This window comes from Vespa velutina, chromosome 5 (genome assembly GCF_912470025.1).
Source record: "Vespa velutina chromosome 5, iVesVel2.1, whole genome shotgun sequence".
NCBI classification, from domain to species: domain Eukaryota; kingdom Metazoa; phylum Arthropoda; class Insecta; order Hymenoptera; family Vespidae; genus Vespa; species Vespa velutina.
The window spans coordinates 3,292,831-3,315,592 of NC_062192.1; the positions used below are offsets into that span (position 1 = coordinate 3,292,831).

A 22,762-nucleotide genomic window follows, 5' to 3' on the forward strand; every position below is an offset into this window, starting at 1 on the left:
TACTATGATTTAAATTATGTACATTTTACTCGTGATAAATTTTATTAATATTGATAGATATGGTTGATTCGTAAAACCGAAGGTAACAAAATTTACATTTACAATTCTGAACACGATCCGTTAGAAAAGTGTTCTGGCTATCGTTATTTCGAGAAAGAAGGATACGCTTTTGGGAAATCGTTGCGACGTTGGATACGACGGGCGTGCACCCATTGATATGTAAAATTCACGACATGCTGTCGGATCCGCTCGGAAGGACGCGCATCGACGCGTGCATCGGCCGTTCGATAGAAAACGGCAGGAGGATGGATGGTGAGGGACGTAGAGGAAGAGGAGGAAAGAGGAAAGGCATTTGTCGAGCGAGCTCGTCGCACGCTTTCGAACGATGCCCAGAAAAATTCAACAGAAATTAGGTGGCGGCCATGAGATTGGAGCTACGAGAGATGAGAGGGTGCAGAGGGTGGGAAAGTGCATTATCAGCTCTTTCAGTCGCGTAGGATTAACTGGATACCGGCTCGGCCGTGGTATTAAACGATTTCGTTCTACGCCGACGCCATGATTCCATCGAAATTATGATATGACCGCGATAAGTCGTCTCGTCTCGTCCCGTCCTGGCTATCGCGTTAACCCTTTTTTTTCGTCCTCTTAGAGAGAAAGTTAGAAGAGGGATACACTTTACACGTTCACACACAGAGGGATACACACATATATATGTGTATGTACTTATCAACGATTCGATTTAGTAACAGCTGCCTTTTTCTTTATCTCTTTACTCGTTCTACTTTCGAAAGCAATTTTGTTCACTTTTCTTTTCGCACATCGCGTCAAAATAGTCCTAAAGTTGCGAGGTCTGAACATTAAAAAAAATATGAAACTAATGAAAGAAGGTCGGTAACTATGCTCTTCCTCCTTCTTATACTATCTTTTCCCCTCTCTACGTCGATCCTATAAGCTACGTTAAACCTACACCGTAATTACTATACATAACACCTGTCATTACAGTTCCAGGAGGAAAGCGTGACTGGACCCTAAGCGCCCAGCTCCGTTGGATGTTTAACGGGGATTCTCGCGTGGCTGCCACGTGCCAAATGGTCCAATTTACTGGACGACAGTTGCGTTCTCCAATTAAAAATATAACGGTCCTTATACACGTTTTTTTTGCTTCTTGTTTTTTGGGTTAGAATGCGAAACGCAACTTCCGTATCCTTTCGAAAGAATTTTAGACTTTTTAAAGAAAAGTTAGATGTTTTACTTTTTGCTTTTTTTGTTTTTTTTTTTTTTTTTTTTTTTAACAAAGCGAACTCGTTGATCGTAATCCCTTGAAAATATAATTATTTCCTTTATTTTCCTTAAACATTGTGTTAATTGACACAAGACCTGATCGATGATGCTCGAATATGTAAGATCGTTATCGTACAAAAAAAAAAAAGGTAGAATGCTCGACCTTCAAAATTTTCTTTATATATCTCGTACAAATAATTGTTTGATCAAACATTGAAAGGTAATAAATAAAATCTCTCTCTCTCTCTCTCTCTCTTTCTCTTTCTCTCTTTTTTTCTTCAAATCATTTATACAATCGTTAATGTTATATATCCAAAATATCTATGAAAATAAAAAAAAATAAAAAAAGAACGGAGAAAGAAACAAAAAATTAAAAGAAAAAAAGGAAGAAAATAAAAATGTATTCTCTTCGTTATATTTTTCGTTTTACTTAGAAAACCATTCGATATCCAATCGTTCTTTACAAATCATTGTATTAATCTATGAAAATACCTTCCGTTCCGATCAATCGTCGCTACGTCCATTTTGTTTGCGATTTTCATGCATTTTTAGAATTTTAACAGAGGTCGCTTCACTTTTCTCTGTTTTTATCTCTCTCTCTCTCTCTCTCTCTCTCTCTCTCTCTCTTTTTCTCTCTCTCGTTCTCTCCACTCACTGTTTTCTACCGCCGTTGCAATTACTGAAAATTGCATTGCCTGTGAATTATATCGAAAAAGAGAGAATTCAGGGCTAATCGAGTTATATGATGAAAACCACTGGCGGTCAGCTAGTTTACCGCCAGGGTTTGCATTCTGCATCCCAAAGCCAGTCTCATGTGTTGTGGAAGGGTTGGAATAAATCGCAGTAGTATGTTCGAAATAACTCCCTTTTCCTCTTTCTCTCTCTCTCTCTCTCTCTCTCTCTCTCTCTCTCTCTCGCTTTTTCTCTTACCCTGTATTTCACAATAGGGCATTTTGCGATCGATGAGCGAGATTTGAATCTTCGAGGGAACATTCGTAAAGAAAATCAGCAAATTAGTGTGGAATTAAATATATTAATAATTGTGAGATGGTAAAAGGGATCAAGCGAAAACGATCGATATTTTCTCGTTATTCTCACGAAAGTTCGTATTCGGCTCTTGAGAAGAAACAAGCGTTAAAAATTTGTGCATAATTAAAGCGATAATCCTCTCTCTTATTCTCTATTCGTATTTTTTTTTTTTTCTTTTCTTTTACCAGAAAATAATACAATTTTCGTTATTAACATACGTGCATTCGTATCATTCTCTATCTCCCTAATTAAATTAGTGTCTTAAGAGGCTTCGTTATATTTTTCCCAACAATCCCAAAAACAGCTATAAACTCTATCGTGGCCCTTGTAACATAACTACTATTTCACCGCACGCTTCAATGGACTTTTCGTTTTCTCCCCTCTCCTGTGCGTCGCTATGAAATAATAAAAATTCATCGAGATGGCAGGCGCAGGTGGAAAAGTGGGGGATGAGAGACCAGGCAAACCAGGCAGGAACGTTGCTGTAGGGGAAAAAGTGAACGCAGCAATAAAATTCAACTGGTCGGGATGTGAAAATTTCAAAATGCGCGCGCATTCGTTCGGACGAGCAATTTTTAATATCGAGCACTACGATCTATCGGAAAGATCGACTATTTGATGAAAACGATCAGTTTCAGTGAAGAAAGATTATAGTAGGCCTGACCGGTAGAAAAACAAACCTGTGTCGCGAAACCGGAAGTTAGCTCGCAGCTACTAAAGCCACCGTACAAAAGTTTATGAGTTGTACACGGGATGGGGTTGAATGGGTGGCGCTCGGAAGAGCGGCAAAAGGGGGGTAGTTCGGCAATGTGGTGGTTCATAGTATGTGCGTGTGCGTATATGTATGAAAGAGAGAGAGATATATAGATAGAGAGAGAGAGAGAGAGAGAGAGAGAGAGAGAGAGAGAAAGAGAAGGCAGTAGGGGATTGAAATCAGAGACTAGGCAGTACGGTGGAACCCGGGAAACTGACGAGAAGAGGAGAGGAGAGGAGAAGAGAGGAGGAAGAGGGCACAGAGCTGTAGTATTCGAGGAAGAAGATAGACGCAGGCGAGCTTTGATGTACGAGCTTGCGCCGCGAAAAGAGAGAAAGAGGCAGTGGGAGAGAATAGGAGGGACGGATAAAGAGAGAGGAAAAGAGAGAGAGAGAGATAGAGAGAGAGAGAGAGAGAGAGAGAGAGGGTAGAACGAAACGAGTGGAAGAGACAAAATTTTCGCTGGCAAAGGGATGATATACGATTTTATTTGCCGCTGGGGATTCTGAGCCGTCCTTGATGGGGTTTGCAGTCCAACTGTCCGGCACGGTACTGTCCGATACCACCGTCCAACGCGGGATAATGAATAAACTTACGACATGTTGGAAAGAGTCGCCAGATTCTAAAAAAGGGAATAGATAGGGTCAGGGAAAAAAGAATAATTTTTTTTTGTTCCCTTGGACGATCATTTTGCACTATGTAGCAATTAACGCGAATCGCATTACTGATGTTTGAGTCTGATCTAAAAACAATTATCGAGCAAAAGATTTTATCGGACAAATGATTAAAGATAATCAAAATAAATTAAATATACAATAAATACGTTAAAAGGATAAGTTTAAAAATTTTTACTGTATTTTAAATTTCATTTCTTCTTTGATCTTTAATGATTTGCAAAACAATGATAATTTCACAATTTTTTATCGGGCCAGTGCATTCAGTTAAAATCATTGAAAATGCGAGCCATGTCATTCGATGATCCCGAAGTGTTCTCGGATGGGACAACGCGTGTTAAATATACGTAAATACACACATAGATACATTCGTGCATGGTACATGCGAGTAGCATTGTTCTGTGATATAGTTTCAAGGTGTAGTTGTCACTTTACAGAAAAATTCGTATTAGCCCTGAAGCCGTTTGTCGAAATAAAAGGGCAATGAGGAAAGTAAGAGAGAAGACGAGTGAAAGAGAAGAAAAAGGGAGAAAGCGAGAGAGAGAGAGAGAGAGAGAGAGAGAGAGAGAGAGAGAGAGAGAAAGAGAGAGAGAGAGAAGGAGAGAGAGAGAGAGAGAGAGAGAGAGACGACGTGCCAGATGCGATTAAAAGAAGACGAAACGTGTCCGCATATATGCATATGTGCATATACGTATAGATATACATATATATACATATATCCATATATATTCCGCATATATGTATATGTATATATGTATAAAACGATAGTTGGTAGTAGTAATCGAAAGCGCATGCGCTTCGTTTTCTCTCTCTCTCTCTCTCTCTCTCTGTCTCTTTTTCTTTCTCTCTCTTTCTCTCTCTCTCTCTCTCTCTCTCTCCCTCTTTATCTATCTCTCTTTTCCTCCCTTTTCCTCTCTTACACTTTCCTTCTTCGGCTCTCGCGTACATAAGCGTCAGCGAGATTTATCTGGCGATGCGAGATCGGGAAACACGAGGGCTGCATGCGTGCGTGCAGGTGCATGTGCTATGCACGTACGTGATTCTGCGTGTTCCGATACGCGAATACGAGGTATGACCGAGGGAAAGAGATACTGAGAGAGAGAGAGAGAGAGAGAGAGAGAGAAAGAGAGAAAGAGAGAGAGAGAGAAGATCTATGTGTCCAGCAACGAGAAAGAGAGGGAAAGAGGAGGGTCAGATAGGCTACAGGAGGGAAATGGAGGACAAGCGCGAAAGGGAGTCCGAGAGAGTAAGAGAAAGAAAAAGAGAGAAAGAGAGAGAGAGAGAGAGAGAGAGAGAAAAGTAGGGAGGGAACAGAACAGCTTCCAATCCGTTTCTCTCGTGGAAGAGCGAGTTGAACGGAGAAAGAGGAGGATGAGAGGAGATGGTGGAGGAAGAGGAGGAAAAGAGAGAGAAGGTTGGTAGAATGAGGTACGCAGATAGAGAGAGGTCTGAGCGACGGCCAGAGGGTGGTCAGAGAGTTAGAGAGAGAGAGAGAGGCAGAAAGAGAGAAAAAGAGAGAGAGACGGGTGCAGAAATAGAGAAGAGAAAGAGAGAAAGAGAGAAAGAGAAAAAGTGAGAGAGAAAGAGACAGAGAAACGTGAAGGTAGGGAGAAAGAGAGAAAGAGAGAAAGAGAGAGAGAGAGAGAGAGAGAGAGAGAGAGGGCGAGTTGACGGGAGCATAGTGGGGATGGAAAGAGACGAGGGGTAGTGAAAAGGAGACCGAGATGCAGGCGGCAATGCGTCGAACGAGGAGAGTCAGAGGCTGACCAAAAAAAAGGACAGACGCTTCAATTCATTGATCGCCCAGCGGTCCGAGCGACGACGCGCGGGTTAAAATAAAAAAAAAAAAGAACGCTGGAGAGGGCGCTGGAGAGTAGTGGAGGAGGAAGAGGAAGAGAGGTGGAGAAGAACGAAACGGAGGGCGTTGCGAAAAATCTCCGCGCAAAAAGTGCGCACGGAAGGGAAGAGGCTGTGAGAGAAAAAGAGAGAGAGAGAGAGAGAGAGAGAGAGAGAGAGAGAGAGAGAGAGAGCGAAAGAGGAAAGAGAAGACGAATTTACGAACGATAGAAAATCACCAAAGTCAAACTCGCACGATCTTTTTTCCAGTCCAATGCGTATGTCGACGCTTTCTTTTCCTTCTTCTTCTACTCCGACATTTTTTTTTTCTCACATACTCTCTCGAAACGCAAAACGAAATAGCGAAGTTTAAAAAACGTAAAATCAATTTGTAATGCCTTTTTTCTTTTTCTCCCTTTCTTTCTCGGTACTTGTCAGTCGATTCTCGATAATCGATGCGCTGTACTCCCGCCGGAAGATGAACCTTTTCGCTATACTTTAGAAGCGTACAAAAGCGTAATGAAGCGCGTTAAAAAGAGAGAATATTTGCCAGCCGATACCGATCTCGTGCGAATCGAAAATTATTAATAGGAACGTATCTTTATAAATTTTCTTTGTGGTTAGGTAGACGTAGTACGAAGATACCATGAAACTCTGAAGGAAAAAAAAAAAAAAAAAAAAAAAAAAAAAAAAAAAAGCAGAAAAAAAGGAAAAAGAAAAGAAGAGGGAAAAAAATAAGAAGATAGAAAAGATATTTGAAGATTTGGAGAAAAATCGATGCGAAGGAAGGAAGCAGGTGATAGGAGGATACACCTGGTCGTGGAGGAAGTTTCTTACTGGACTTCAATGAATCCATAGATCCTTCGAATCACGCAAAACCAGTGAGTGTCTTGAAGGAGTTTCAAAATTCTCACAATACGCTATTTTCGTTCCAGATGAGCGACCTCGGGCCGAGTTTCAGTACTCTCTCTCTCTCTCTCTCTCTCTCTATCTCTCTTTCTCTCTCACTATCTCTCTCTCTCTCTCTCTTTCTTTCTCTCTATCTCGACGAACACGAACATCTGTATTTTGGGAAACCCCTTTTTGCATTTCGGAGACAGATGCAAATGAAAGGGTTCCCCTTGGATGCAAGAATGCAAAAGAAATCGCGGCTTTACTCGGGCAGAACCCTTTTGCGAGTTCTCTCTTTTCAGCGGGATGCCTCGCATTCTCTTGACGTATGATGCATCTGCTCCGCGCACACAATATCCTGCGATTCCTCTCAAATTCACTCGCGATTCGGCGAGGTCATTCCTGCCTACATTTTTCCCTGAAATCCTCCTCCTACGCTCGATATTGTCTTCTCCCCTCGCGTACGCCTAACCGAATCTCCTTCCTCGCGGATGCTGCGTACTCCTCTTTCGTATCTACAACCATCATATTTTAGTTTCGTATTTCGAGCTCGTGCAAGAACGATGTGTTCTCTTGATTCCGTATTTTACGTCGATTCTATCAACCTAGTGCCCTTTACTAATTGAAAATAATTACAATCGTTTGGATAATTATCAAATGATTATTTATTTGGTGCCAATATATTTACTGTTAATTTACATTTATTTTCTTTAAGAATAGAATGAATGTATCGAAAATCCAACAACGTATCGAATTATCTAAACAGTCCAGCTTGATTCTTTTCTAACGTAAGCGATGCTTGTGCGGCGTGGTTTGTTTTCCTTCAGGACGTCAACCTTCGATGTGCAAGGGGCGAATCGCGTGCCGTGGCAGATGTGAGAAGTTTAAGGGTAAAGGAACGTAGGGTGCTTTTGGTAAGGGGGAACTGAGAAGAACCATCAGGTAATAATAAGGAAACTAGAAACACCATTCTTTAGGACACACGCGAATTCTCGCACTCGGTGACTTATACAAATTCATGACTTTTGTTCTCAAACCGTTCTTCCTTTTACTTTTCTTTCTTGAATTATTGATTAGACAGACACGATGTCTCGTCGAAAAAAGTAAAGATCCGCGTAAGCCATCCATGGTAGGTACTTTTCCCGAACGACAACAATGGAGATAGAAAAGTGCAGTCTACGAGGAAAAAAAAAAAAAAGGAAAAGAGAAAAACTGTAAAAGACAGTAAGACCTGGACTTTCATCATTAGTGTCCCGTTCGTGGTATCAGGGTGCTTTACTGCATCTTTTTCTCTTCTCTCTTTCTCTCTCTCTCTCTCTCTCTCTCTCTCTCCGTCCTTTTCTCCCTCCTCCTTCTCCTTTCGCTCTTCTCGAAAGAAGAGGAACGCGCGCCCAACGGTGCGTACCTTTGAAGATGGACTCCCGAGTTTTATTTCTTTCTCGTGGAGAATGGAAAGCATAAATTGTGCTGGGTTTTATACGGCGAGGACGAAAAAGATAGAGAGCGTCTGCGATTCCAAGCATGAGAAAAATAAAGATAGAAAGGGACAGATGCGGCTCGATAACTTGCAGAAAGAAGTTATCAAAAAAGTCTGTCAAACGCGAGTTATCGTGAGACTTTTCTCTATTCTTAATCCAATGGCCGAACTTCAAAGGCCAGAAAAACATTCTAATATCACGGTGCTCGTTATTAAAGATGCAGATTTCCACTTTGAAATCGTTTGGACTTTAGAATTGCAAGAACTGTGCGATGCTTCAATCCGACTCGAGGATAAAGAGAAAGAGAGAGAGAGAGAGAGAGAGAGAGAGAGAGAGAGAGAGAGAGGAAGAGAGAAAAAGAGATATAAGGGACAACAATTTGACGGAAACAACAAAATTAAGGACGACGGAAACGAAAAGTATACGGAAGAGGTTGAAAGAAAGCAAGAGCGCGTATGACTAAGAGAGATAATAAAGGGAAAAAAAGATATACGAAAGGTCTCCGTCGAGTAATTGGAGTTTTTCTCTCCTACTTTGTTTCATTTCTTGAAAGGAATCTCTTACTTCCCATTTCTCTTATGCAATGAAATTTAATAACATGAAATACAGTCAAATAAAATATAAATCTTGGAAGAGCGTTAATCTATTCTGGAAGGAAAAAAAAAGAAAAAAAAAGAGAAAAGAAAAGAAATAGAAATAGAATTCCTTCGAATTGATGTTCGTGACAGAGATATGGTTGTGCGTGATCGTCAATTAAAGAAAGAAATAGGGAGATCTGTAACACGCGCGAAGTTTCGCGGGATCACGGACGATAAATCTTCGAATTTCAATGTGGGGTAAAGCTTTTCACCTTCGCCGATCGTAAGTCCCCGAAAACGAAACGAAATGAAACGAAGGGGGGGCCCTACGTCACCGGTTTGGCGTCTACCGGCAGCTGCCAGTACGTCATACTTTTTCTTTGTCTCAAAGGACCCTTCTCTCTCTTTCTTTCTTTCTTTCCCTTTTCTCTCTCTCTCTCTCTTTCTCTCTCTTCTTTTCTCTTCTCTTTTCTTCTTTTCTCTTCTTTTCTCTTCGGTCGGTGCTCTTTGGGGGTAGAAAGCAGAGCCACGCGCCCGTGGCAGATGTTTCGTGACGAACGGCCCCTTTGCCTTCTTCGTCTAATACGCACTTATACTTGGACTTGCATTCGTTCCACGCCGTTTAGAAACCACGGGCCAAGTAACTCGCTTCATATCGCGAATCTCCAATTTCATTAAATTTCACTCGATCGATTGAACTTAATTAAATTCTTCGATTAAATTTGATTTTCACGTTTGATCCGTCTTAAATTTCTAAAATGTAATTTAGATAGATATCCTTAAAAATTCATATATTAATCGTATGTTATTTAATTATTTCCCAATGCGTATTAACTCAGTCAAAGAAGGAAGATGCGTGGATGTGTAAAACGTCGCACACGTGTACGCATAAATAAGTGTACGTCTATGCATGTATCTCCAGAAGCCGCCCCGTACGATAACGCCGAGCTGTATGATAAAGAACAATTTAACGGTCTTGTTAAAGATACGAAACACGCCTACCGCGATAAAAGTGAGGCGCAGTATGGCGGCATTGCCTGGCGTAAGAGACGAAAGATTGAACGTACGAAATTTAAGAACTTACAATCAGTATAAGTAACTGGCTATAAGTAAGTTCTTGGATTTACTCATAACGAAAGAAAAAAAAAAAAAAGAGAATTAACAAAATGACCATCGTGACGATTTAAATTAACACCTGTTAATACTTAATTTTAAAAGAAAACAAAAAAGAAAAGAAAAAGAAGAAGAAAAGAAAAGAATTATCTTATACTCATTGCAACGAAGAAAGAAATATAAACGGTATGAATAATATTTGACATAATTTTTTAACAATAAGTAATCGCTACATTATTGAAAATATCTTGAAGGAATTTATTATATAATCGAAAAAAGAGAAAAAGATAGATATACGTATATCAAAAAGTAAGATAAGTTCGTGAGGGGCGATGGACGAACGAAGAGAGGCAAACGCTTCTTCCTCGTAGCACACGTCGTCACACCTGACGTCACATACTAGTTAGGGTGCAGATGGCCCCCCTCTCAAGCGTGACGTTAGGCCCCTACGATAGGGTACCTGGCGGCGTCTAGCAATATGCTTCTTTCCCTTCCCTTTTCTCCCCTTGCCACTTCTTTGCTCTCTTTCTTTTCTTTTCTTTTTTTCTCTCTCTCGCGTGCACACTTGGAGGGCACATAAGGTAAGGCAAAATAAAACTTGTACCAAGGGGGCTCTCCTTTCCTAACTCGCACACAGCCGCAGCTGCTCAGGTAGCACGAGCTACTTCCACATTTACGACGATGGAACTCGTTTGAGAGTATCGTGGGGTGCTACGATGGCCCCATTGAAATTCCAACCAACCTAGACTTATTACCACGCTTCGAGAGTTCCTTCGATAGTGTGTACTAGCGCACGCAAGCAAGAATATCACCTTAATTTATAACTTATTATACCCTCGATACTTATATCGATTTCTTTCGAGTTACTTCATAAGAATATTATTGTCAAACTTTATTGTGATAGCGTACTCGATTTGGTAGATAACAAAAAAGATACAAACGAATCGATTGTATTTTTTTTTTCTTTTTTTTTTTTTTTTTTTTTTAACTCAAGTACTTCCATGCTTCTTCCATTCTTTCTTTCTATTTTTTTTTCTCTTTTGTTTTTCTTTTCATTATATTTTTCACGCAGAATTTCTTCCTTTTGATCATCAGGCAACACTTAGTCGCCGAACTTGTTTTAACGAATCAATACTTCAATATAACGAACGTTTTATCGGGCCTGACATTTCTTTTTTTTTTTTTTTTGTTTTTTTTTTTTTTTTTTTTTTTTTCTTTTTTCTTCATGATGAAGCCACGAAAAATCGGACAAACAATCGTTGTGGTTTTTAACGAACACGAGAAAAATCACGGTAGACGTTTAAGTATTTAATCTCCAATCGATAGGAACGATGATGGATTTGTGAGGTGCGAAAGGAGTATGATCGTAAAGCTGCATCAAATTGCTTCAATAAAATTGCAATTCGATCGTTATAATAACGGATGTTATAATGGATATAACGATCGTAAATTAGGAATGACCGATTTTGAAGGAGAGGAGAGGAGAAAGGAGAAGAGGATTTGTTGAAAAGCGAGAGGACGATTTGTATCGTCGTGTTTAGAACGCTCATTTCCTTCTAACTCTTTGATTTGATTAAAACGTTATGGCAAACGGTTGATTCTCCATTTGACTCTATTAACTAGTTAAGATTTGTAATGGTTTCGTAGGCCTTAGAAGGATCATTAACGAATAAGAAAGTCTTTTTCGGGAGAAATCTTTTAAGGAGAATCATCAATAGTGAAGATACAACGATAATATCATTTTCCTCTTTGAGGACCCCCGACTGTGCACAAAGAACCCTCAAAATATCTGACTGGTATCCCAATTCTAATTGCGGGCAAAAAGTTTTCTGAAGATTTACAAGGCGATAAATGAGCCTCGTGGTTCGACCGTATTGTCCGATATGTTATTCTCAATACAAAGTGGTCAAAACCTTCTTAGATATGTTCTAAACATTTCGATAATGAGAGGACGGTCGCTCCTTTCTACAGTAAACGACTCGAAAGAGCTATTTGTCGACGCTCGTAAATCTGTCCTGTTAATTCTCAGCATGAGACTTCCGGTTCTTCCGCTTGGGCGTTTACGTGGGCGTTTCGTGTTGTAAACACAATGTCTCAGCCGTAAAACCAGTTTTCCTCGGAGTCTACATCTACTGTATATATTGCATAGATTTTCTCGTTTACGCGTTGCTCCTTGGCAGCCGGGTGAACTTTTACAGAACTTAAATTTCACACACCTGGATGAGCTCTCCCTTTACTCGTAATTGGGTCCTACGTTAAGAAAAAATTCGCTTCTAATTCTAACGGGAAATTATTATCGAGCAATTTACTCGAGTCCTTTTCCTCTTCTTTTTCTTTCTTTTTTTTTTTTCTTTACGATCGAATTGGAAAAGACGAGCCGTTACTTCTGACAACAGTTACCAATTCGAGATCGAACAGAGCCAACAGATTGCGGCCTTCTATCCACGATATATCCGGCCCCAATTTTTGAGAGTCTCGTGTCTAACGGGAGATTAATAGTATTAATAACGAACGGTCGGAGTTTAAGAACCGTTGAGGAGCGAAAAAGCTGCATTAACGTCGCCTTTCGGCCGATCCCGTACAATGACTTCGAAACATATGTCGAACGAACGTGCTCGGCTTTTTCCCTTTTTTTTTTTTCTTTCTTCATTCTTTCCCTCCTCCCACTTTCGCTCTATTTCGACGCTTCGCATCGTGATGCGTTATTAACGGACCTTGAGAGAAAAATTTTACAAGATAGATGAGGGAGAGAAAGGGAAATAGATAAAGAGAGAATTCGTTTTCACATATGAAAGTAATTCGTACGAGAAGACACGTGGGTGGAAGTAGGATAAGGAAGGAAGTAAGGTAGGTCGGGCCATCTGGTTCTCCTTTCGTTCTTCTTTTCTGGTCGAGGGTCTTTTAAATCCACCAGAGACATGCACCTTGAGACCTGTCTAGGCCAAGGACCCTCAAACGTAAGGGGCCCTTTAAAAATCGACCCTGCAAAACGAAGACATTGAGAACGATCTCCGGGTCCTCACCTTACAACCCTCCCGGCCCAAACCATCGTCCTTGAGGATAACCATCGAAAGCGATTCCATTATATTAGAATTATCATACTACTTCATGAATTACTAACAATATCTAATATTATATCATCTATCTCGCGATTATTAATAAATACATCGATTTCTAATAACTATAAAAGATTGATAAAAATTTCACGATAATTTATCTTTGGATAAACGAGATTACGCCTTTAATAGTTTCGAGCTATTTTTGTATTTTTGTAATAATGCTTTCCGATTTAGAATTATTCTTTTATTTTCATTTATTTCTCCTACATAAATGAGCTTTGGTAAATGGGTTTAAGCTTAGAAACAATATTAGAAATATTTCTTTTTAATTTCTATAAGAACGATATAGCACATGCATGCACGCCCACGTACGCATACTCTCATACAAATAGGAAAGAAGAGAATCTTCCGGGATAGAATTGGAAAGACAGAAATTTATCGTGTTGAGTATCTTCATCTCTCTATCTCTCTCTCTCTCTCTCTTTCTCTCTCACGTTGCAATGGCAAGTTCGTCGCGTACGAGGATCTATTAACGTTACATCTGCAAACGTAGCGCGAGCGGGTTCCCGATGTGTTTGCACGGGAGATCAACGTATTGTTGACGATCGACCGACAAAGCCAAATTAATTTGCAAATCGTTCGCGGTTCGACGACGTTCGAGGGGTTTGTCTGTCCTTCTCTTGCCGATCTTCTCTCTCTCTCTCTCTCTCTCTCTCTCTCTCTCTCACGAACTAACCCCAACGCGTACTTAGGTACATGCATATACACATACATACATACATTTATGTTCGTATACTAAGCCTCCTTTATCCATCCGTACGTACACACGTACTACGTGAAAGAGAAGAAAAGAAGAGAAGAAATCGGAGTAGGTAGGAGAAAGTGCCGGTAGGAGAAAGACGAGGATAGGAAACACTGTCTTCGAATGCATATCGGAAGATTAAAAAAAACTGCAACTCTAGATGGTGCAGCGTCAAGCATTTTTGACCCGTATTTCTCCCGCGATTCTCCGACTCTCCCCACCCAACGCCACTTTTGTCTTCTTATACACAACGAAAAGAAGAGAGAGAGAGAGAGTGCGAGAGAAGAACTGCAATACACGGAAGTAAGCGAGCAAGCATGTATGTATCGCGCAAACGTCCCGGCTACTACGCGTACGTGCACTTTTGTCCTACGTCACGCGTATTCAATAGCAGTAGTAGCAACAGCAGCAACGAAGAATTGTAGAAGAGAAGGAGAATCTCGGTGTTGAGGTGCTTCTCTCGATCGAAGGTACGAGACGAGGAGTACAGGGAGTTTCCGACGAGTTGTGTAAATGCGAGAAAGAGAGAGAGAGAGAGAGAGAGAGAGAGAGAGAGAGAGAGAGAGAGAGAGAGAGAGAGAGAAAGAAAGAGGTCGACTCGCTCGAGGTCTCGTGGGGGGACGAGCCGTGACAGTGAGACTTTTATTAGGGAAGGAATCAGCAAGCATGATTATGTACCTTAGAGCATCTCCACCTCGCCGATCACCCTTCACTACCATAGCAAACTGACTACTACTACCCTCTACGATTGACGAGAACGACGACGACGACGGCAGCAGTCATCCTTCTCATTCTCCTCCTCATCCTCCTTCTACCAAGCTCAGACCCACCCTCCCGCCCCTCGAGCTGCATTGTCAACCTCCTTCCTTCCCCTTTTACCGCGCATATATGTATGCATTGGCGTAGCTTCCTGAGAAATCGACGACTGTCTACAATGGCGGCCTCCTCGTGAGATTTCTACGTCCATAAGTAACTTGATCTTATGTAAGATTTTCAATTGATATTTTCTGATATTTTTATTCTCTGTTTTCAACGAGAGTAATGTGCCATTTCTACGAACTATTTCATATCTCTCGATACTTTTATCAATGTCAAGCTTTCTCTTCTTATGATAGAAAAAAGATCGATCGTTCGTAGAGAGATCATTTGCTTCCTAAGGAATGAGTTAATTACTTACGGTGAACGTTGTCGTGGCGGTGTGAAAGATGTTGTCCCCTGAAACAGAACAGATAGAATTATTATTATTTCAAGGATATATGATGGATAAATTCTTTCGTATATTTTTCTTCTTAAGAAAATCCTAAGAAAATATCTTTTGATATTTTAAGATAACATTTGTCTTAAATATTAAAAATCTATATTAATCATACGATGTTAATAATCGTAAAGATTGAACGGTAGATTCAGAAAGTGACGTTCTTTCCCTCGATAAAAATTCGTCTTCGCCGGATAGAAATTTTGAAAATGAGAGACGAAGGTGGAGGAGACGTCCGCCACGAAATTTGCATCTCTGCTTCGCCAATGCCGCTCAAGGCGATATTGTCGTTCACAATGAAACCACCCCCCAAAGCTTTCCACCACCCCCGACACATGCTCCCTCAGACAACGCACATGCAACGGACGCGTGTCGCGTTCGAACTTTCGCCTCGAACCAGATACTACGCACGAAACTTCGCGAATCTATCGTGCGATTGTATCGGGCGATACAAAAAGAATGAAAGAGAAAAAGGAAGTAAAAAAAAAGAAAAAAAAAAGAAAAAAAAAAGAAGGAATGTTTTGCTTCTTCATCACGGTCGAGAAAACGTGAATTCCGGGGACTCGTTTCGCTCGAGCGAAGGAAAATAATCTAAAGTGAACGAACGTTTTCAAATTCTGTAGTATTTTTATTTTTTCAAATAGTTTTATGCATGAAATGCAACATTAAATTGCATGCACGATATACTACGATACAATGAAACGTAGAAATTATTGTATAATATCGCGAATATTACGAACATTCGTTTCATTTCACATTAATCGATATCCGATAAAAACGTAACGGCGTAAATTTAGATATATCACGAAGGATATCGCCGAATCGTTCACGAAATAAACAAGAAAGAATTGTATGCCGTATCGATTATCGATTACATAACGTCCTTTCTCAAACCGTCTTCTAGCACGTTCTATTCAAGGACTAGTGTTCGAACGATCTCATTAATAAATTGAATCAGCGTCGACACTGATGTTAATGAACCCGTAATTATCGAACAGAATTAAGATCATGATTTTACGTGATTTTCAGATAAAAAGAATTCTCTTATATATACCATTTATGTCATTTGTTTGTATCTAAAATTTCTTACCGTTTGAATGTTAAGAAAAGACAAAAAAAGTCTTTGGTACAATTAGACATTTTATGAGTAGAATATAATCTATTCAATTAATAAAGAATATCCGAACATTTGAAATATTGATTTGTAACAGAAATGGAAATTTATTCTTAAGAAAAGGAGAGATTCCAAAAGATAGGATCATATAGTAGGAATATCGAACAATGGAATACGGCTGGCAACTGGAAATTTCGTGAGACGCGTCTCAAGAACAATTCTACATCTACTCGAAGCTATATTGTCTCGATTAAGGATGCACGGAGTAGCGATATAGGGCTGGCGAAAGGGGCAGTACGGTACTAGCAAGCGAAGGAGGTCGGAGGTGCTAGGTGCTACGCTTCGACGCCAGTATCTCAGACAGTTCTGGCCGGCAAGACTTAACAAATAGGCAAAGTTTTGGATGCCGGAGCCGGTGGATTCTCCGCTACTGCGGCAACGACATCCTCTGTCTCTCTCTCTCCCTCTCTTTCTCTCTCTCTCTCCTCTTTGTTTCTAAGTTTATGATGTATTAGCTGTGCTCCGTCTCCCTCATTCCCTCTTTCTTCATCTCCCGTATCCAGCCCCTCTACTCTCTGTCCTTCTCAATCTCTCTCTCTCTTTTTCTTTCTCTTCTTCTCCCTCTCTCTCTCTCTCTCTCTCTCTCTCTCTCTCTTTCTCTTTCTCTCTCTATCCTTCTGTCCTAGAGAACGCGCTTGTCTCGCGCTTTTGAGTTGACCAATTTATACGCGACGTAGCTTTAAGATACAACGACCATCCGAGCGAATTAACGACGTAACGTTCTCCTAACAGGAGTGATTAAAGCCTGGGGAGCGCGACCTTGCGTTCTCGGGAGATACTCTCGCAAAGTGGATGCTGTTAAGTCCCTTGAAACGTGGTTAAATAATATATATCTACGATCGACAATTATATCGTTTATGTATTTACCTATTACAATGTTCTTATTGTTCTAGAAAATTGTAATTGGGGATAAATATATTTTTAATGAATTTAATATGCAATCGATATAATTTAATCGTTAAAAAATCGTTTATCGATATCGGTTATAAAGCCGTTCGTTCATTCGTTTAAAAAAAAAAAAAATAAGAATGATTATCGATAAAATAAAGAAAGAGAAACGGGATATTTAAGTGATTTGTTTTCAAGAAGAAAACGAATAACGTTATTCACATGAAACGATCTTCTTTTGAAATAATATTGACGATACGAGAAATGAATGAGCACGTAAACGTTCTCACTAAATTTCGATTTACCATCAAACGAGAAAAATTATTTCAACTCTAACCGTTTCCCCGGATATGTTCGATTATTCGATGGAAAAACGTACAGGATTTCGGGCGCGCCGAACGTAACAGAATACGCGCTATGCTGTAACGAGATCTAGAGAGTACTTGGAGCTCGTAACGTTCGTAACGGACATCAAACGTTTACGGCTGGTGTCTCGTGATTCGCAGAATACCTTTTATTTTTTCCGATTTTTTTTTTCTTTTGTCTCTTTCCCTCTGTCTGTCTGTCTCTATCTCTCTCTCTCTCTCTCTGACTCTCTGATTCTCTGTTCCTCTTTCTCCCATTCACTCTTTAATTATTCTATGACATTAAACAAACAATTCTTGTATGTTTATATATTTATCAATTTTATTGTGAAAACGGTCCTAAGGTTTTTTATGAAATGTAATAAATCTATTGTTTCCAATTGTGAGAAATCGATTTAGCTATGTATTTATCGACTTCGGATAAATTCATTTATGATATTAAATAATCAAATAAAATATAAATGATTTTATCATTTTACACACGTAAAATATAGTTGGTATGACGTAAATTTAATATATGTATGTATATATAGTTGTTTAGCGATAAACGACCGAGCAGACGATGTTCGTTCTTCCCGGAACTTATCTCTTATATAAATAGAAGCTGAAAGATTTGTTCGATGAAATTTTAATTATCTAAACTATTTCTATTTTAAATATTTTCTATTATTTTAAATATATAAACGATGAATTATTTAATAGGATCGATTGACAATTAGTTATTTGAAAATTTTCATTCTTAAATTAAATGATACATATATCATGTGTTATGTATATACATATAATATACGTATGTTTAATTTAACAAATTGTGAAATAAGTATATGTAATCACGTTATAAGATCCATTCTCTGTATATATACATATACATATATATATATATATATATAAAATAATATATTGTAACATTTATCCAATATTTCTGTAATAATCTTATGAATCTCTCTATCTATTCATCCATCCATCCATCTATCTATTTATCTGTCTATATATCTATTTATTTATTTACCTTTATTTTTTTTTTCCTCTTTTAGCACGTTCCGACTGAGAATTAATAAAGCTCGCTCATGGCTCGGCCAGTTCACGACGCGACGTCGTTCGCCAGAAGAAAATCAATACCCGATAGGAGCGTTCCCGAAGGTCCGCTTATACTCGTCGTGCTATCTCGCTTTTATCTCGATCGTATCTTACATATTGGCGTGCGTCGCGAACGTTTCCATCGCTCTCGAGCATTGGCGAACGAGCGTTTACACACGATGAAGCGTTGCAGTAACCGCCCACACCCTTCTACCATGTCGTAGTTTGCTCGCTTGTTCGCGCGCCTTCTCAGGGTGACAGATGGCCGACCAGTAGACAAAGAACTTGGTCGACTGCTTTTCGTGCTCGTTGCGTAACTCAATAACGAGGAACGCGAGTCAATCGTTTCTACTCGACATCGACGACGACGACGACGACGACGACGACGACGACGACGACGACGTCAATGTCGAAGGACCACCCTCATAGAGGTATCGAAAGGACGATGGGGTTGAAAATCAAATCCCGTTGCTTCAATGGAAATCTTCCTGCGGACAAGATTTCATCTTTCTATTTCCATCTCTCTTTCTCTCTCTCTCTCTTTCTCTTGTTCTTTTACTCTCCTTGTTCTCTATTTCTCCCTTCTTCTCTTGGCTAGTCTCCCCACCGTTTCCTAACTTTCCATCATCAATCAAATATTCCCTCTCCGATAGGAACGTCAAACCACGTCGAACACGATCGAAGGGTACTTGGTTAGTGTTCCACGATGATTAGACGATTAAGAGTTCCCCTCTAATCGTACGTTCGTGCCGGCTCTTGGATATAGAATTAGCTTTACTACCAGTACAACGAGATATTTGCTTCGTGTTTGATTCAAACGTATAAGACCTTTTATTTCTTTTATCATACGTTATATCGATTAGAAATGAATCTACAGTGAATCGTTTACGTGATCTGATTGAAAACTGATTGATTGTAATGCATTTTTATAAAGATCGCAATCAATTGAATCGTTTTAGTTGAAAAATTAATAATAAATGGTTTTGCAACTAGAGCATAATAATTTTGTTGGACCGCGATTAGTAGCATCGTCTTAGAACGACGATCAAGGCAGAAATAGGCGTGATAGGCGCATGTGCGCGAAGAAGAAGAGGGCGGCGAGTTGACGGATACACAATAGACACGTGCCAGAATCTAATCATCGTAGAAAACCTGGGGCTAGAGCTGTTTTTTTCTTTAAGCTTCACCATTCATCGTGTTAACTCACTGGAAATTCATTAAAATGGACTGCTATGAGCGCATGACTAACGTTTTTCTTTTTATCTTCTTTATATTCGATAACGCGTATTATTATAAAAATGTTCAAATATACGATTTAGTTTTTTAGAAAATCGTCGTGATATATCAAATCGTATTTTTATATGTCATTTCAGAACAAAAGAGATAGCATAGACGAATATATGTCGATGACATTCATCACATGAAGAATTACTATTCTAATCGTTTAGGAAAAGTGGCTTTAGTGCGATAAACTTTTTCAACGACAACGATGTGGAAGAGCTTTAGGAAGTGTACGCTCAAGGCACAGAGAGAATGATTTCACGGTAACTACAATCGGTGAGGCCAGCTATATATTCTCAACCGTTCAGGCCTATAGATAACGATCGCACTTTGGTATTAGTATTCACTGATCGAAAGTTCAACGTATGCGGTCCTATTTTTACGGTGACGGTTAGCAACTGCATTTCCATGTCTAAAGTCGTTTATTCGATGGCTCGCTGCATATTCGATCGCGCGGGGGGGCTTATATCGTGTACGTAAAAGTTACAACGGCTGCTGAAATTGAGATAGGAACACGTGGCCCCGTAGCTCTAGAGGAGACGCCCCCTGCATCTAATCGCGAGAGTAGTTATGGAATATTCTCGGACGGTGAACGGAAGGATGGCACACACGTATTCTCTCTGCACGCGTTCGACAACGATAATGAATTGTCGTCTGGAAATGTCTATCGATTCACTGATAATCAGAAGGAACTTATAATTGGAATTAAATGAATAAAATTCTGCGTCTTTTTATAGACGTTGTATACTTTTTCATTTTAATTTTTCATTTCTCGTATAAATTATATATTTCTATATGAAAATAAATAGAAAGATAGATATTACGTTATATTTAAAATATGCAAAAGTAAAAGGGTTACTCGATGTTTAGAAGTAAATATCTTTTTTATTTTAATATTAATAGACGAAGATAACTAATGCGTCTGATATACATACGTATAATATATATAGAAAATCTAAGTATTCTGTAACGGGACAGTGAATTCCTTAGAGAAAGGACGAAGCAACAAGTGGCTTCTTAGCTCGAACAATCTTAGCTCGATGTTCAACAAGTGTTTTCCGAATGAATATCTCTGAACATTTCTACCAGGAAATATTAAGAAATGACCATCTTCCTTATCGTAGAACGCCTATTTCCCGGTTCTTCTTTTCTTCTTCTTCCATTTGTCCATTCCTTTTTTTAAATTCAATCTCAAAGAGTTCTTATATCTTCGACTATATTAAGAAAAGTATAATAAGATGATTATTTTCAAAATTATTAGAGAAACTCGATATTTATTTATATTTAATATCAAATTCTCAAATGTGTTCATAACACGTGTCATATAAAAACTTCAGAATATCTGAATTTTCAGAATATCTCTCGATGTACGAATCAATAATAAATAGATGAATTTATTAAACAAATCTATCATATAATATTTCGCTCTATCAATCGATATCTTTTATATTTTTCAAAAGGTTAAAGGGTAGTCTTTATTCCACTTAATGATTACATTGTTAATTCAACTGAACATGATTTACATCCGTCAGATTTTAATTTTATAATTTCGCCAGATTAATTCGAAATATAACCGGAATAACATATTCCAAGTTGCAAATTGCTGGAAATTTAATGATTTTGTCTGATTATCGACAAAGATGTGACGGAAGTTTATAACGCGAAGAAAAATAAATGACGTATGGACTTATCGCATAGATGATATATTACAAATTATGTTTGTTAGATGGGAAAAATTATTACGAATAAGGGTAGATATCTTCAATTAAATTTCTTATTAATGAAATTCAGAATTATTACACGATACAAGTGATTCAATATAAAATTGTGATTTAAATATAAAAGAAATTAAAAGATCATCGCTTGTAAATTTGCGCGTTTTTTTTTTGTTATTGAACAAATTGTTGTCGTTGATATGTACAATTTATGAAAGTAAAAAAAGAAGGAGGAAGAATAGAAAACATCATAGGAAGTTCAAATAGTCATTCAAAGGACAGAACACTTGAGCAGCAACAAGTTGATATCTTGTTCCCTTAAAAGGGTTTAACGAAAAGAGGGATGAGTATCAGAAACGTCTTTACCGTTGTTATCGTAAGAAAACACTCCTTCCTTTCTTCCTTCCTATCGTCTTTCAGCTTGGCATACTTCTTCTTTTCATCAACAGGTTACCCTGTTGGGTGGTAAGCTCTGGTCTGGAAAATCTTTAAAGGAAGTTTCTCTCGACCATGAAGGGGCTAAGAAAACTCTCGTTGCTGCGAGAGGAAAAGAAATTGTGGTATGAGAAGTAGGAAGAAAAGGATGGGTAGACTTTCTTTCTTAGGGCCTGAGAAAGCGAAGGACGTTCAGTTGGAGGGTGTTTTCCTTAGGGATGACTCCAAGACGATCTACTCTCACCCTCTCACTCTTCAACGTCTTCTCTCTAACCTGTTGAAGTTACCCCTAGAGAGATAAAGTGTTTTCTTGGCCGGAGACGAGGATGGGGACCGGGGAAATTTGCTAGGGTAAGAGGCGAGAATCTTGGGATACTTGGGATAAAGTCTATAGAAGGAGACGGATGGATGATTCGCTCTGCGAAACTAAGGGAGATAAGAAGGAAGAGAGAGACAGAGAGAGAAGGAGAGAGAGAGAGAGAGACAGAGAGAAGGAGAGAACGAGAGAGAGAGAGAGAGAGAGAGGGAAAGAAGAGCGCGTTGAGATCTTTCCGGGCGAGAAGACGCGGGTGAACGAGTCCCTGAAGAGAGAGAGAGAAAGAGAGACAGAGAGGAAGAGAGAGAGAGAGAGAGAGAGAGAGAGAGCGAGAGAAAGAGAAAAAGAGAGAGAGAGAGAGAGAGAGCGAGAGAAAGAGAGAGTAGAGCAGAGAGCTCTTTGAAGAAGTGACACCTTTGTTTTCCCAGAGGGCGCTCGAACGAGCCGCGAAGGGTTAGTAGTCTCGAGGAAAATTGACGTTACGAGGAAATTACTCGGAAGCAGGAGACAAAACCCTCGTGCTCGGCGATGCGCATTCGCACGATACTCGCCCGCTATTAGACCGCGCATGCAAGTGCGTTGCCACGGACTCGTCAGTACGCTCGTTCGACCCGAAAATTCTTATCTCGTTATAAATCTTGAAAATACTATCATTGAATGCTTCTGATCTTTGAAAAATTATTCAAATAAAAATACATTTTTCTATGTATTAAGGAGGGAACTAGTCGAGTTCTTTCAGCATCTTCAGCTGGTATTTCCGG

The 22,762-nt window shown here is 39.3% G+C and overlaps 1 protein-coding gene across 4 annotated transcripts in view; it reads right to left on the reverse strand.

Moving 5' to 3' along the window:
• The window catches only part of LOC124949488 (uncharacterized protein DDB_G0286105-like), an 88,769-nt gene that overhangs the window by 35,461 nt on the left and 30,546 nt on the right, over positions 1-22,762 (reverse strand). For all 4 annotated transcript variants that reach the window (XM_047494591.1, XM_047494588.1, XM_047494589.1 and 1 more), the window contains one exon: positions 14,673-14,710. The gene's annotated coding sequence lies outside the window, so the exon portion shown is untranslated. The remainder of the gene's footprint in view (positions 1-14,672; positions 14,711-22,762) is intronic.